At 38.9% G+C, this 15,867-nt stretch overlaps 1 non-coding gene across 1 annotated transcript; it reads left to right on the forward strand.

Annotated features, from left to right (window-relative positions):
• Nucleotides 1-470: 470 nt before the first annotated feature.
• LOC130025596 (U6 spliceosomal RNA) lies at nucleotides 471-577 on the forward strand. Its single transcript, XR_008792732.1, has one exon. It is a non-coding gene; the product is annotated as a U6 spliceosomal RNA (small nuclear RNA).
• The last annotated feature ends 15,290 nt before the right edge of the window (nucleotides 578-15,867 follow it).

The raw sequence follows: 15,867 nt of genomic DNA on the forward strand, positions 1-15,867 counted from the left end.
TCTTGGGCACAGAGGTCAAACCAAGACCCTGAGCAGGGGAGAAGCTGCAAGTTTTATAGTCAGCGTATGCATCATAGCCCACGCTTAACAGTTTGAAAGAGAGATTTATGTAAAAATACAAGATCCAACCTAGTTTCAAACAGCACAATGAGCCATTACAGACAGGTTGTCTTATCCTGATCATTTTCACTGCCATTTTGGCAGTTGTTCCCTCTTCCCCTGCTCCCAACTGGGTGGTTTCTGGGAACCAGGGCCGAGTTATCAGCCGAAGCGGGGCGGGGGGGGGGGGGCGGGAATGAAGCAGAATTCTAAGAACCAAGACTGAGTCTTCAGCCCAGCTGTCCTCCTTTTGCAGTTGGCCAGGGGGGAATAGGAGCAAAATCCCGAGAAAGCCAAAATGTAGGGGTACGGAGCAGGGGCTAAAAAATGGAGTCCATTCTAGAATCTGTTCTCCCGCTCAATACCCAACAGTGCTCGCTCCTGCAGCACACATACTAAAATTGGAACGATACAGAGAAGATTAGTATGGCCCCTGTGCAAGGATGACATCCAAATTCACGAAGTATTTATATTTTTTATTGTATGATGGAAACATAAGCACGAAAGTTTGTAAAGTCTATAACTCTATCTCACAGTTATTCATTTAAAAATAATTTTTTTAGAAAAAGAATATTATATTTTCTGAGATACAGATTGATGCACAAATATTCGGTTAGGCAGTCTGAGGTGCTGCCATAAGAAACTCGAAAGGTATTATGGTTCATGGAGGATCACAGACTCACCAGGTCTAGAGACCAAGAGCAGTCGGTTCAGCTTCCTTTTATTTGTTGGATTATTATAATCCTTTCCAGTGAAATTTAAGTGTAGGAAGAATCAGCGATGAAATTCAATAGTGTAGGAAGAACAAAGAACCTGGAGTTACCCCAACACATGATCAATTATATAGGAAGAAAAACCTGGTTAGCTCTAAGAAAAAAAACATGGTGAGTTACAGAACTGAAAACATAGTCAATTGCATAGGTCACGTGTTCCTCACTCCTAAAAACATTGTCAATTACATAACATCACAACCTCCTCACACCTGAGGTCTAATAAATAGGAGAGGATATTTACATCTAAAGTTTACCTAGGTCTGAAATACGTGACAAGGGGAAGCAGAGGTTTTGTGCTGCAGGAGTTTGTTGGTCACAGAGGGTTAGTTTTGCCTTTTCCATATCAATCAGACTCTCAAGCTTACGCTCACCCACTTAGTGCAATGTGGGGTCCTGTTTCTGCTTCCTGCTTTCAGGGCAGCATCCAAGGACTCATCTTCATGATCTGGTTGGCACCAACAACAGATACATCTTAGATTTTTTTACATATCTATAAATATGCGTAGATAACTAAAGAGTTAATAAAGACAATCATTGTTAAAACTGATTTCAATTAAAAAGGATGTCACAAGCTGATACATGCAACATTAAGTATCAACAATAATACTTCTATGCATTTATTTAATAACACTATTTTAATATCTATAAAAATCTGTCATAAATAGGAAAAATATCATAGAATTGTAGTTAGAGATTTTAGTATACACCCACAATTATTTGATGACTGTCACTGTCCTCCCGTTGTTCATTGATTTGCTCGAATGGGCCCAGTAACATTGTGAGACTTGATGTTACTGTGTTTGTCTTATCGAATATGCCACGGGGAGCTTTCCAGGCTCTGCTGTGCAGGCGAGATACTCTTGGTAGCTTGCCGGGCTCTCCGAAAGGGGCAGAGGAATCAAACTCCGGTCGGCCAGGTTGGCCACATGCAAGGCAAACGCCCTACCGGCTGTTCTATCGCTCCAAACAGAGCTGTTAAATTAAAAATAAGGTATTTTGCAGGGATTCAAGAGATAGTACAGAGGAACCCAGTTTGAATTCTGATACCACAGAATCCTCCCTCCAGCATCACTGGTTGTCACCCTGAAGATGTCCAAGCACCACTAGTGTGGTTCAGATGATCTAAGAGGCTGCAGGGCTCAAGCAACACTGCATCCTAGTACCCTCATGTTGAATTATTATCCTCATTGACTGAGTTAACTTGGTGCCCTCTGAGAGCCACCTGAGCGATCCACCTGCAAAAGAAAGATATTTGCAGTATCTGAAAATAACTATACATCCTTGCATAATCTCTAGGTGGGGGGGCGGCGACAGCTCTCCCCCGCATGCCCTGGTTGGGTGGTCTCCAGCAGATACCCCGGCTGGGGCGGCCCGTGCCATGGGGCAGATGGAGGAGCAAACCGGCCAAGCCGGTTGAATGATCAATTGCAGTTTATTCCATTCTCCCCATAGCCTATTCCAGTGTCTCTGAGATCCCCATTCTAGTTTCACACTGCCCCTCATTCCTGTCTCCTCCTGTCTCTCCAGCTCATCTCTCAGAGCTCCATCTTATGGCCCAGTTCTCTCTCTCATCTCCCTCCAACTCTCTCTCATCTCTCTCCCGTTCTCCAGCACTAGGGGCAGACACTATGCCCAGTCAGGTACAAAATCAACATAAGAAAGTCCTTCCTGATGGCCCCTCAGGCTCACGGGCAGAAATACCACCTTGGGGTATTTCCTCTTCTCCTTAGTCCAATAACTTAATTAACATCTTAATTCTACTTCTTAATATTAGCTATTTTTGTATGGGCACAGTAAGAGATACATTGAGGCGTATAGAGCAGCTCTCCTGGGGATATCTTGCAACAGACTCAGACTACAGTACTCAGGCCATATTAATGTTTCCTAACCCTAGCAGGGTCCAAATCTAGTTATTACTTTTTGGATCACGAAAGAATTTGTCCATGACCATGCTCTTAACTTATAGTTAAGTATAAGGACGCTTTGACCAGGCCCATTTCGATGCCAGGGTAGCACAGAGTTCACCACTTGCCCTGGGTCCATCTAGTCCCTCATCAGGATACTGCTTTTAGGGTGCTAGGAAGTAAAAGCAACTGAGGCTTAGAGAGAACTTAGAACAGATGTCCAGAGGCAACTAACTAACATTCAGAGTCAGTTAACTTCCAAGTTACGAAAGCATAGCATTAGCTATCTTCTTGTGCCCATACAAAAAAGACATTGCTCTGAATAAACTATGCAAAGGACTTAAAGAGATGAGAAAAAATAATATTTACAAGTCAACAGTGCACAAAGAAAGAAGTTATAAATAAACATAGAGGAATGGGAGCACTGTAATGAGAGTAACCCAATGAACCTAAGCTCCCTGTGGCAAAGCAGAAAGGACAAATCAATGTTATCCTACACATCCTGAGCACTTTGATTGTAGTAAGGTGAGTTAATGCACACATCAATGTCACGGTCATGGTCATGGCCCTCCCGTTGTTCATCGATTTGCTCGAGCGGGCCCAGTAACATTGCGAGACTTGTTACTGTATTTTTCATATCTAATAGGTTACGGGTAGCTTGCCAGGTTTGGCCGTGCAGGCGAGATACTCTCAGTAGCTTGCCGGGCTCTCTGAGAGGGGCAGAGGAATTGAACTCAGGTCAGCCATGTTGGCTGCGTGTAAGGCAAACGGCCTACCCGCTGTGCTATCGCTCCAACCCATGTCATAAATGTGAAAACTATTGTAATCATATTATCCTAAACTATGATATTAAAAGTATAAGAGGAAAAATAAAAATAACCATATGTATATAATCCACCACATATGCATGAATACAATATGGGTAAATATTAATGTAAGAAATATATATTAAAATTCTGTGACTTATGTACTCTGAAATGTATGTATATAACAATAAAAGGATATAATCTTTATGAATGTGTCCATAACTAAGTCCATACATTCATGAGATTAGCAATGATGAGCAGATATTTGGAGTTAAGGTCTAGAATGGAATATAATTATGATTATAATTGCATTAATAGATAATAATTTAATAAATTATATCGGTCAAACTAAGAAGTGAAATACATTGCTTTGGAAGAGTAAGAATAAATTATTTCTGTAGAAAGTGAATGCTAACTATTTAATAGAAGCAAGGACAACTAAACTAAAGCTTCAAGAAATAACATGGTGAAAGAAAGATGGCGGCTGCATGGGAGCCTGGTGGAGAGCAGGTCTGAGCCGGGGGTGGGGGCGCGATGGATACCTCATGGGACGGGGGGCGCTCCGGCCCATCCTTCACGCCCGACCGAGGTCACCAGTTGCCCCCCACGAGCGGCTCTCTGGCACGGCCACGGCCCCAGAAGCACAGAGACCAATCTCTTAATTATCTGACTCTCAGTAGAAATACTTGCAGGGTTAATAAATAAAATAGCAGAAATCCAAAACCGCGCAGCCGCTATCGCGGCCGCACGACATCATTTAATTCTTGAACCCAGCTGTAGAAAGCAAATCATTTCACAATGCTTTTTTTCAGCATGGCTGAGTTTGGGGAGGGGGTAAAGTCTAAATAATAATGGTACAACTTTTATCCAAACAATGAAGCTAGTCAAAGTAGACAGAGTGTTAACTAGAATTCATCTACCCCACAGACATTGGGGGAGGGGGGTTATTGGGGTTCTTCGCGGTGAAAAATAAGTATTGTTAGTAAAGGGAATTGTGATTGATATTTGCATGACTGAGACCTAAACTTGAAAGCTCTGTAATTTTTCCCACAGCAATTCAATAAATAAATAAATAAATAAATTTTTAAAAAAATTTTTAAAAAAAGAAATAACATAATACTAGGTTGAGAATGCAAGAAAGAAATAATTCCATGTTATAGAGCCTTATGCATAAAGTCATGGTCAAGAAAGAGAACATCATGTTCAGAAAACCGTAAGTATATGGTGTGTGTCTTGTAAGCGAGGACTGATAGTTAAAAATAGGAGATGCATTGCTGATGTCAAAGCCAGAGTGATAGATTAAGTCCAGATTGTGAAGCCCTTTGCATGTCCTACTGTGAAGCCACAAAAACTCTAGAGAAATGGGAATATGGACTATATTGACTATTGGTGACTTTTGAAGCCACATGAAAAATTTCCAAGCTGTCACAAAGTAGCCAGGCTGTCAAGATTCCAGAACTGGGGCACAATCAAACCGAAATGAGTTAGCTAAAATGAGGCTTTCATGAAGAATGTCCCTGTCACTCTGTCTGGGGTGGCATCTGCTGTAACTAGAGACTAGCAAGTCAACAGACACTTTGATCATCAAATGATTTATGTCAGCCATCATGTGTTGGAGTAGTACTCACACATCTGTCATCAGGACAAAGTGGTATAAAAGTGATTTTAATTACCTATTGATTATAAATAAAATGCTTAGTGCATCATGGAGATAAATTATGTGATCACTGTTAATTTGAAGATTGTATTATGAAGGACAAAACAAACCCCCAGTGAACTAGGGGGAAAAGCTATTTCACGAATATAAAGAGGAGAGTTTTAATGACAACATTAAATGACAACATTCATCCTTGGTAAGACAAGACCTCTGTTCAGTAAAAAGCCAAACTTGTTATTCTGATTTCTGTCCTCTATTAATTCAATAAACTGCAGAAGATATTGATGAAATAAGAAAGTTATAAGAAAAGGACTTGTGAATGTCAAATGATTAAAAAAATTTACATTGACGTGATTTATTCTGATTCACTATGTATATTCGCTGTAATTTAAAATCTCCATTTTTAAATGTTTTTATTCCAAATTTTTATATTCTATGATATTTCCATCTCAGTTCTTACTCTTCTTCCCTTTTGTAAAAATCTGCACCTTCCTCTTCCCCGTTTGTGTCTCTCTCCTGCCACTGATTATTGAATCCTTATGAGGTTTATGTAAATGTATTGCTCCGAAACTCAATTAAGATAATCACTACCTAGATAAACCCTACTTCTTTCCTTGAGGCCAGAAATCTTCAATTCATTAAACATTTACTCTTGTCAGCAAGTCTTAAAAAACTAGGATATATCTGTGAACAAAACCTAACAAATATCCCCATTCTGATTGAAGGTATTTTTTTAGGGGGGGCCTCAATTTAAGACTTCAGAATTCTTATCAAACTTCTAAGAAATTGTAGCCAAATTATTCATAAATCCTCCCTTTCCTGATTATTTACTTTTGCTTGATATTTTTTATCTATAAGTGTAGGGAAAAAAATCTTTTCTATTAATTGTCTTTGAAACCCATACAATTCTCTGGACACTCAGTTCCTTAGCCTTTTCATCAAAGTTCTCTTCTGATTCTACTTTCCCCTGGTGATTCAGAAAGACTTGTTTGATAACCCGTCAACCTCCCACTAACAGGGAAAATAAACTCTGCTAGTTGCTTAATATAAATCGTCTTATTTGATTATGAAGTTTAAAAAAGGTAAAGGCCCTCCCGTTGATCGTCGATTTGCTCGAGCGGGCCCAGTAACGTCTCCATTGGAGACTTTGTTGTTACTGTGTCTGGCATATCGAATACTCTCGGTAGCTTGCCGGGCTGGAGTGATAGCACAGCAGGTAGGGCGTTCGCCTTACACGCGGCCAACATGGCCGACCCGAGTTCGATTCCTCCGCCCCTCTTGGAGAGCCCGGCAAGCTACCGAGAGTATTCGATATGCCAGACACAGTAACAACAAATGAAGTTTATATCATATTAATTTTTCAGATTATATAAAAATGATATTAATGAGTATGTTTAGAGCCCGTAGTATACTACTACTAGTACCTAATTAAGGGCTTTTCATTTACTTTCTCGTTTAGTGTTTGTCATACCACCAAGAGATAAGTAGTACTATCATACCCAATTTATAAAAGAAACTAAGAAGCAAAAATTTTCAGAAAAAGTTCTAAATGGGATTATAGCAGTTCAGTAAAAGCAAACATATTTCCTCACAATGCAGAGTCCCAAACCGGCTCTTGACAGTGTTGCAGTTGGTGGTCGGAGCGAAAGAACACTCAGTGCCATGTTGCCCCACCAACTCTAGAAATACTTCTGCTCCCTATATATGCAAAAGTTTACATTATATCTCTTTGCCTCTGTCTCTGGCTTGCCTAAAGGAGGAGTCGCATCTGGTGATGCTTAGAGCTTAATCCCGCCTCTGCACTCAGGAATTACTCCTGGCGTTGCTTGGAGGACCATATGGGATGCCCGGGATGGAGCCTGGGTAGTCTGTGTGCCCTCCCCACTGGACTATTGCTCCAGCCCCTTCTGTTTTCTTTTGACACCGAATTTGATTCCTTTGAGATGCACAATCTTAAAGTCTTTTACCCCTACTTAGGAGACAACTGTTTTGATGGAGCCTCTCCATAGTTGCGGTCCTCCTCCAATTAGGCCAGGTCGGCCAACAGCTCCCAAGGGTGTTCTTCAGACTATGGTGCCCTTCACCAATTAATTCTCCCTCCACTCCTGTGATCACTCACCTTAAGACACATGGAAGCATTTGCCTCTCAGTCCAGCTGGCCTTTGAGACCTTGAGGTTGTCCCAACTGATACTCGCTTTATTTTATTTTTCATTCCCATCAATTTTGTTTTCTCTTTTTTTTAGCGGTTTTTTAATCGAATCGCTGTGAGATAGACCCTTACAAAACTGTTAACGATTAGGTTTCAGTCATACAGTGTTCCAATACCCATCCATCCACCACAGCATGCATTTCTCAGCACCAGTGTCCCCAGTTCCCCTCCCATTACCTCACGCCCCTACCCATAACCCCAGCCTGCTTCTATCTTTTTTTTTTATAATTTATTTCTTTATTGAATCACTGTGGGAAAAGTTACAGAGCTTTCGGGTTTAGGTCTCAGTCATGTAAGTATCAAACACATTTCCCTTTACCAATACTTATTTTTAACCGCGAACCCCAATAGAACCCCACCTCCCACCCCTCCCAATTCCTGTGAGGCAGATGAGTTCTAGTTAACACTCTATCTACTTTGACTAGATACATTGTTTCGATAGAAGATGCACCATTATTGTTTAGAGTTTACGACCCCCCCCAATCAGACATGCTGAAAAAGCGTTGTGAAATGATTTGCTTTCTACAGCTGGGTTTAAGAATAAAATGATGTCGTGCGGCCGCAATAGCGGCCACGCAGTTCTGAATTTCTGCTATTTTACTTATTAACCCTGGAAGTATTTCTATTAAAAGTTAGTTAAGAGATTGGTTTCTGTGCTCTGGAGTCGTGGCCATGCTGGAGAGCCGCTCATGGGGGGCAGCTGGTGACCTCGGTCAGGCGTGAAGGACGGCCCAGAACGCCCCCCTTCCCATGAGGTCCCTGCCGCCCCCACCCGCGCCCAGCCTGCTTCTATTGCAGGCACTTTTTTTCTCTCTGTCTCTGCCTCTCTCTCTCTCTCTCTCTCTCTCTCCCCCCCCCCCTTCATGGGTATTGAGGTTTGCAAAACAGGTACTGAAAGGCTGTCTTGTATATCCTTTAACATAGTTTTAACACTCAGTTCTTGTCTAGTGTGACCATTCTCAGCTATTATTTCATACTGGCCCCTTCTCTATCTTACCTAAGCTTTGCCCAACACACACTTAAGGTAGATTTGAACAAATGACCAGTCCTCCTAGCCCCTGTTTTCCCTGGCCTTGGATATTAAGTCTTCTATGTATTTTTTATATACCACAAATGGGCTGGAACGATAGAACAGCAGGTAGGACATTTGCCTTGTTCACAGCCAACATGGCTGACCCAAGTTCGATTCCTCCTCCCCTCTCAGAGAGCCCGGCAAGCTACTGAGAGTATCTCTCCTGCATGGCAAAGCCTGGCAAGCTACTTGTGATGTATTCGATATGCCAAACACAGTAACAAGTTTCACAATGTTACTGGGCCTGCTTGAGCAAATCAATGAACAATGGGAGGATAGTGATAGTGATACCACAAATGAACGCACTCATTCTATATCTGTCCCTCACCTTCTGACTCATTTCACTCAGCATGACACTCCCCGTGCCCATTCCTATGTTCATTGCAGCACTATTTACAATAGCCAAAATCTGGAAACAACCTGAGTGCCTGAAAACAGATGACTAGATAAAGAAACTTTGGTACATCTACACAGTGGAATACTACGCAGCTGTTAGAAAAAAATAAGTCAGGAAATTGTCCTGCTTGATTTTAGCAGGTAATTATGGTACTAATATTAATCCCTCCATTTCTTAGAAAGTCATCTCCTTAATTTTTAAGGCATTTTTCCCTGGAATAAGCATTTTAATTGGTAGGGATTTTGTCTTTCAGTGCGTTTTAATATCCCGTGCTCTAATACCATGTAATGCTATGCTAATAAATACAAAGATCACAGTTAGAGACCAAGAAAGGCCACAGTACTGGCCAGGGACAGTGGCTATGTGAACAATGACTATGTGGACAGAATGAGTTGTGGGGATTAGAGGTAGGTGCATGTGTTCTGCACACAGTATTGAGGGACACAGTCAACAGGAGGGACCAAGGTCAAATTAAAAAAATAGAATCTGCTGAACAAGTTACACTGTTACATCATAGGTGTGTGCATAATAGTAGAGTCCTGTGACAGTAATTGATGCGGTACAGGTAATAGATCTACAGTGGTTAAATGTTGGCGGCAGAAAACTCAGGCCATCAGTAGAAGTTAAAGCAAAATCTAGATCTACAAGCCACTGTGGGGTCTTCGTTGTTCTTCCCTCATGCAACAGAGCATGTAAAAACACCCACGGTAGTGGAGGAATGTGATAAGACTGGGTCAGTAGCTTCAAGGACATGGAGTTGTGGAGGTGTAAACTAACATTTTGCAGATGTGCACCTATAGAACTCAGGGTGGAACTGCTAGCATGCAACCACTATTCTGATTGAAATGACAAAGAAAGGGACTCAGGCAGTTGGCATTTTTAAGCAAAAAAGTTTGAAAACCAGAGCAACAAAATCTTTAGTCTGCTTTAGTATGACTATTAATTTCTTGATCTGTGAAAGCAGCAGCAGTCCATGAAAACATCCTCACTGAGGAAAGCAAGAAGAGGCTGATTTGTGCCATTCTCAAGAACATAGAGGTTTTCAGATACTGGGGTCTTTGCGAAGAACCAGGATAGCACTTGCATATGACTGATTCCTGGTGGTTCAGGTCCATCTTGTTCCAAGCAATATCCAAACTGCAGTTTTATAAATCTTTACATGGGTTGAATTGAAGTGTTTTCTTCCTTCAGGGACAAGTACAAGTGAGAAGAGTGGTTGTTCATTTGGTGCTTCCTTCATTCTTCCTTTCCTATGAAAAAAAACTTTCTAGTTATTAAATGTCCTCTTGGTGATAAACAGTGCTCTTCTGAGATGTGAGATGATACGGGCAAAATTAAGTTATTTTTCCTATACCTTCACAGTGGTTATTGTCAGGCATTTGTTTCATTGTATCTCTGAAGTTTCTTAACTGAACTCCTTCCTGATTTTAATTCATGGATAACTATCTAATTTTCTATCTGCTGAGGTCTCGCAGATTTTAAAAATAAACATATAAGGACCAAATAAAGGGTGTTGGGAGGATCCTCCCAGGATGGGAGATGCGTGATGAGAGTATACTCTAGACCAAACATGATTGCACTCAACGCCTCTTTTGCAAACCACAGCACCCAAAGGGAGAGAGAGAACAAGGGGGAATGCCCTGCCACAGAGTCAGGGTAGGATGGGGGGACAGGGGCTGTGAGGGATACTGGGATCAGTGATGGTAGAGAACGGGCTCTGGTGGAGGGATGGGTGCTTGATTATTGTATAACTGAAACCCAAGCACAAAAATGTGTAAATCTACAACTGTACGTCATGGTGCTTCACAAACAAAAATCTAAATAAAAAAATAAAAAATAAGCATATATTTTTAAACATATATCCAACTTAATATTGATGGAAGTTCTTTTCATTGCTATATTTAGTTTATTGATTTGTATGTTTGTGTGCTTACGTGTCTTCCTTCTTTCGTTAGTTCCATAGAATTTATCATATTAATATATACTATAAACAAACACTGTCCTCCCATTGTTCATCTATTTGCTTGAGCGGGCCCAGTAACATCTCCATTTTTGATACTTGTTGTTACTGTGTTTGGCACATTGAATATGTCATGGGTAGCTTGCCAGGCTTTGCCGTGCGGGCGAGAAACTCTCGGTAGCTTGCCAGGCTCTCCGAGAGGGGCTGAGGAATCGAACCCAGCTCTGTTGAGCTGGCTGCATGCAAGGCAAACTCCCTCCCACTGTGCTATAATAAATACTATATTATATAAATATATAGAGGTTATATTGATTCTTTTGAGTCCATAAATCCTCACTTTTTGTTTTCTGAAAAATGGGTTCAAAATGGATATTATTATTCCCTAAATGCTTCGTGTTCTTAATGCCCAGATATTTAGCTATTATATTGTCCCTAGAAAGACTGTCTAGTGGAGCTGGAGCAATAGCACAGCAGGTAGAGCATTTGCCTTGCATGTGGCCAACCCGGGTTCGATTCCCAGCATCCCATATGGTCCCCTGAGCAACACCAGGGCTAATTCTTGAGTGCAGAGCCAGGAGTGACCCCTGTGCATTGCTGGGTGTGACCCAAAAGAGCAAAAAAAAAAAAAAAGAAAGAAAGAAAGACTATCTAGGAATACAATCAAAGTCTTCAATAGTCCCACAATTACTTGGATTTTCTATTTCTCTATGTCAAGTTTTATAAAAACATTTCTATAATTTTTTCCATTATATATACATCATTGTTACATTGTAGGAAATATAATGATACACCATTTTCATTCCTAACATAATTTATGCATGTCTTTTTTTGTTAGTATTACCATTACTGTTAGAGTCCGGAGCCAGTCGGTCACCCCTTAAAGACAGAGAAGAGAGCCCAAAATGTAAATCACATAGCGAGGTTTATTGTTCCAGCCAGCTGGGGTCCAAGTATCCACCCAGCACAGAGGGTTTCAACAAGGACCCTAGCACTAGGTTCAGCAAGTTCTTATACTTTAGTTTTGGCAAGTAAGCATTACTCAGCAAATTTCTATTACCTATAGAGTACGCATATATTTTTGTTGTTTTGCCTCTCCAAATCCAGTCCACTCCCTGACAATTACATCCCAGAAACCTAATCTCATTCCGGGAATGTAATCTTTGACAAAAGCATCTGGTTTTTCTGCTTTTCTTGTTCCTGGAAGAGGCGTAAGTCACTCAGAGTCTGTCATGGCAGTTCTCCGGCTAAGTGGGTCCTAACATTACCAAATGTTAATAAACTTTATCAATCTAGTGTAAATCATAATTTATTAATACTAGCAATTTGATTGTTTTCTTTAATTTTTTCTCATAACTTTACCTTCTGTCAATCTCCATTTGGGGCTGGTTTGCCTTTCTCTACTTTTTGAGACCTATTGCAATGACGTTTTAAATCTTTGCCTGTTTTTTATAGGCAAAGTTATAACTATCACACTAATCATAGCATTATTTCATATCATAATTATTTTAGCAAAACTTGTATTAAGTTATAGTATAGATATAAAAAAATTGAATGAGCACATATATTTATTTTAATACATCATAATCACATAGGCACTTGTTGCCATTGAATATCTAAAATCACAGATCACTTTATGTATTTGAAATTTATATAAACAATATCACATAAACTCCTTCTTATCTATCTTCCTTTACCCCACAAAGATAAAAGATCCCACTTCTTTCATTCAGTAAAAATATATATATATGCTGTCTTGGTACAGCAATAAGTTGCTTATTGTCATTGCTGCATAATATTTCAATAAAAAACAATTTATTTGCTCATCCTACTGGTGAACAAAAGCTAGTTCAGTTTTTCATGACTACAAAAGCTGTAAATTTTCTTTTCCATGTCTCTTACCATGTTTCTTTATCAGTTTTTATTTAGCACACAAAAACTATGAGATTACTTTTTCTGGGGATGGAGCAATAGTACAGTACAGTGGGTAAGGAATTTTCCTTGCACATGGCTGATCATGGCTGATCCAGCATCCCATATGATTCCTTGAGCACTTCCAGGAGTAATTCCTAAGTGCAGAGCCAGGAGTAACCCCTTACCATTGCCAGGCATGCTCCTGTCAAAAATTAAAAAAATAAAAAATAAATCATATTTCTTTTCCCCCTGGAACATGAATACTAAGATCTTTAATTTTTAATTTTATCAATTTCCCTCAATTCATTGCTTCAGTGTAGTCTTCCCGTTAAAAAACAACAACCACAACAACTACAACTGTGGGAGGGTCCCCCCATGCCCCTGTGCTTAGAGTTTATTCTTGGTTTTGTACTCAGGAATCACTCCTTGAGGTACTCTGGGAACCATATATGGTGCAGGAGATCAAATCCACCATATGAAACAATAGCTTACCCATTATAGTTATGGCTTCTACAGGTCTTGATCTTTTACTAAATTTTTTATTAGGAAATTTACTAAAGAAAAATATTCTTACTTTTTCTAAGAATTAAAAATATTTTATGATAATTATCTGATTTCAAAATTTTATATGATAATATCTGTTTGCAGATGAAAAAATGTAAACTTAGGCAAAGTTCCATAGATACTAATATATATGTATGTAAATATATATATCCCTCAGTATATTCTGTTTGAAAATTAAGTCACATCTATTGAAGTGGTTAAAAGATTTCTATCTAAATTCGTTTGTCTAGTTGCTCTATAAACTACAAAAAATTAAATATCTCAGATATTATGTGGCTTTATTTTTCTATTAGTTTTCTTATATCTTATTTTAAATATTGTAAGATTACTTAATTAGGTGCATACAAATTTAGGATTATTATAGTGTAATAATTAATTGAACATTTTCTTATTAAAAACACCCCTGGTATCTCTTATAATTATTATCTTATAATCCTCTTTGATACCAATAAAACTTTAAAATCTTATTATTAACTTTAAAGACTATAAATCTGTAACTCATCTTATTTCCAAAGATTTTACCCTTGTGTTTCTCATGAGAGTACAAAAATTAACTTCATTAAGTTTATTTAGTTCATTGTCAAAAATACCCATCTTTTACTGGGTAACTAAAATTATGTATATTGAAATATATTTCCTGATATTTATAGGTCTACAATATTGCTAAATGATATATATGCACACATATACATTTATCCTGCATATCTATATTCACTTTAATCTTTATTTTTACTGTTGGAGTTAATTTTATTGTTACATTTCCCCCATATATTTCTATAGTCTTTAACTATTGCATTGATTATGAAAAATTTAAATATATAATTAAATAATATAAAAATTTAAATTTAAATATATGATTTATAATTTATAAATCATATTACTAATTGATGTACTGTGTTTAAACCGGAAAAGTAAATGCAAATAAAATTTTTCTAATGACATTTATTTAATCGTCAGCTGTATTTCTGAGTTGATTGATTTATATTCCCCCATGTTTATTTGTATCATTTTAATTAAATAAGAAAAATGGATTACTTTAATATATTACACATTATCCTGATAGCTTTCATAAATTTAAATCACTGAAAAGGCTCCGACAAAATGAGATATATATATGTATATCCACACACATATAGGTTTATAGGCACATATATAATTATTCTGAACATGATAAATAATGTGGGCTGAAGCGATAGCACAGCGGGTAGAGGGCTTTTTGCCTTGCATGCAGCCAACATGGCCGACCCGAGTTCGATTCCTCCGCCCCTCTCGGAGAGCCCGGCAAGCTACCGAGAGTATTCGATATGGCAGACACAGTAACAACAAAGTCTCCAATGGAGACGTTACTGGGCCCGCTCGAGCAAATCAATGAACAATGGGAGGACCGTGACAGTCATAAATAATGTAAAACAGAAAAAGAAATATATGTAAGAGAGATAAAATTTTATTTTCTGATTTCCAAAGTCGTGATTGATTTTGTTTTCTACTGTTTCAGGGTAGGTGTTAAAAAATTGGAGAATAAACCCTGTAAGATCATGAAAATTATTTAGCAAAGAAGAATAAAAATGTTGCAGAACTGTTGCTTCTCAGACTTTTTGGCTAGTGTCTGTTCTCATTAGTATAAAAGTTGGAGAAATGACATTCCTACCATCAAAATATCCTATGAAGTAATAATCAAGAATCTAAACGTTGGACATGGGAGTGTCCTGGTGGACAGTTCCACAATGAAATTGACCACATCATATTCAATTGACAGTTTTGCCTGACCAATTCGCCGTTGTCCCAAAATTCCAAACGGGATTGAACCACCATCACCTTCATGCAAAATTCTACTTCAGAGAGTGGAGAGAAAGGGTTGCAAAGTTTAAGAAGAGAACTCCCAAAATTACCACCAACTGGGAGCTCTTTGGCACTATTGCTGCAACATGGGACGATGCCTTCATTGAAAACATTGACGAGGAATATGATCGACTGGTTAAGCACCTCCATGATTGTGCGAGGAATGCCAAGAGAGAGATAGCCACCAAAAATGCCTGTCTTCGAAAACTCTTGAGCTTATTCGCCAAGGAAAAAAATAAAAACAAGTAAAATTGGCAAAAATAAAGTTGCTTGCCCAGCATGATTATATTGCTTATGAAGCTTATGTAACCTGCTGATTAGAGCTAAAATAAGACTATATAAACCAGCTTGGATAATAATACACTTGCTATATGCCGTGTATTGCATGCAGTCCTCCCTAGCCCTGGGCAGCTCTCATTCCCTCACTCTGGCCAAGGTTCAAGTTGGCCACGCGGCACGCAGCAATTATACCAATCTAGTGAGTTATTTTATTAATAAGAAAGTTTTTACATATGCCCAGAAGAAGGGGCTACGTGGAAATTCTCTTCATTTCCTTCTACATTTTTTGTGATCTTAAAACTGATCTTAAAATGTGAATTTTAAATACTATCCCCAGGAAGATAGTATAATGGGTAGGAAATTTGTCTTGCACACTGTTGACTGGGGTTCCATCCC

Source organism: Sorex fumeus, unplaced genomic scaffold (assembly GCF_029834395.1).
Source record: "Sorex fumeus unplaced genomic scaffold, SorFum_2.1 ptg000030l, whole genome shotgun sequence".
Classification (NCBI taxonomy): domain Eukaryota; kingdom Metazoa; phylum Chordata; class Mammalia; order Eulipotyphla; family Soricidae; genus Sorex; species Sorex fumeus.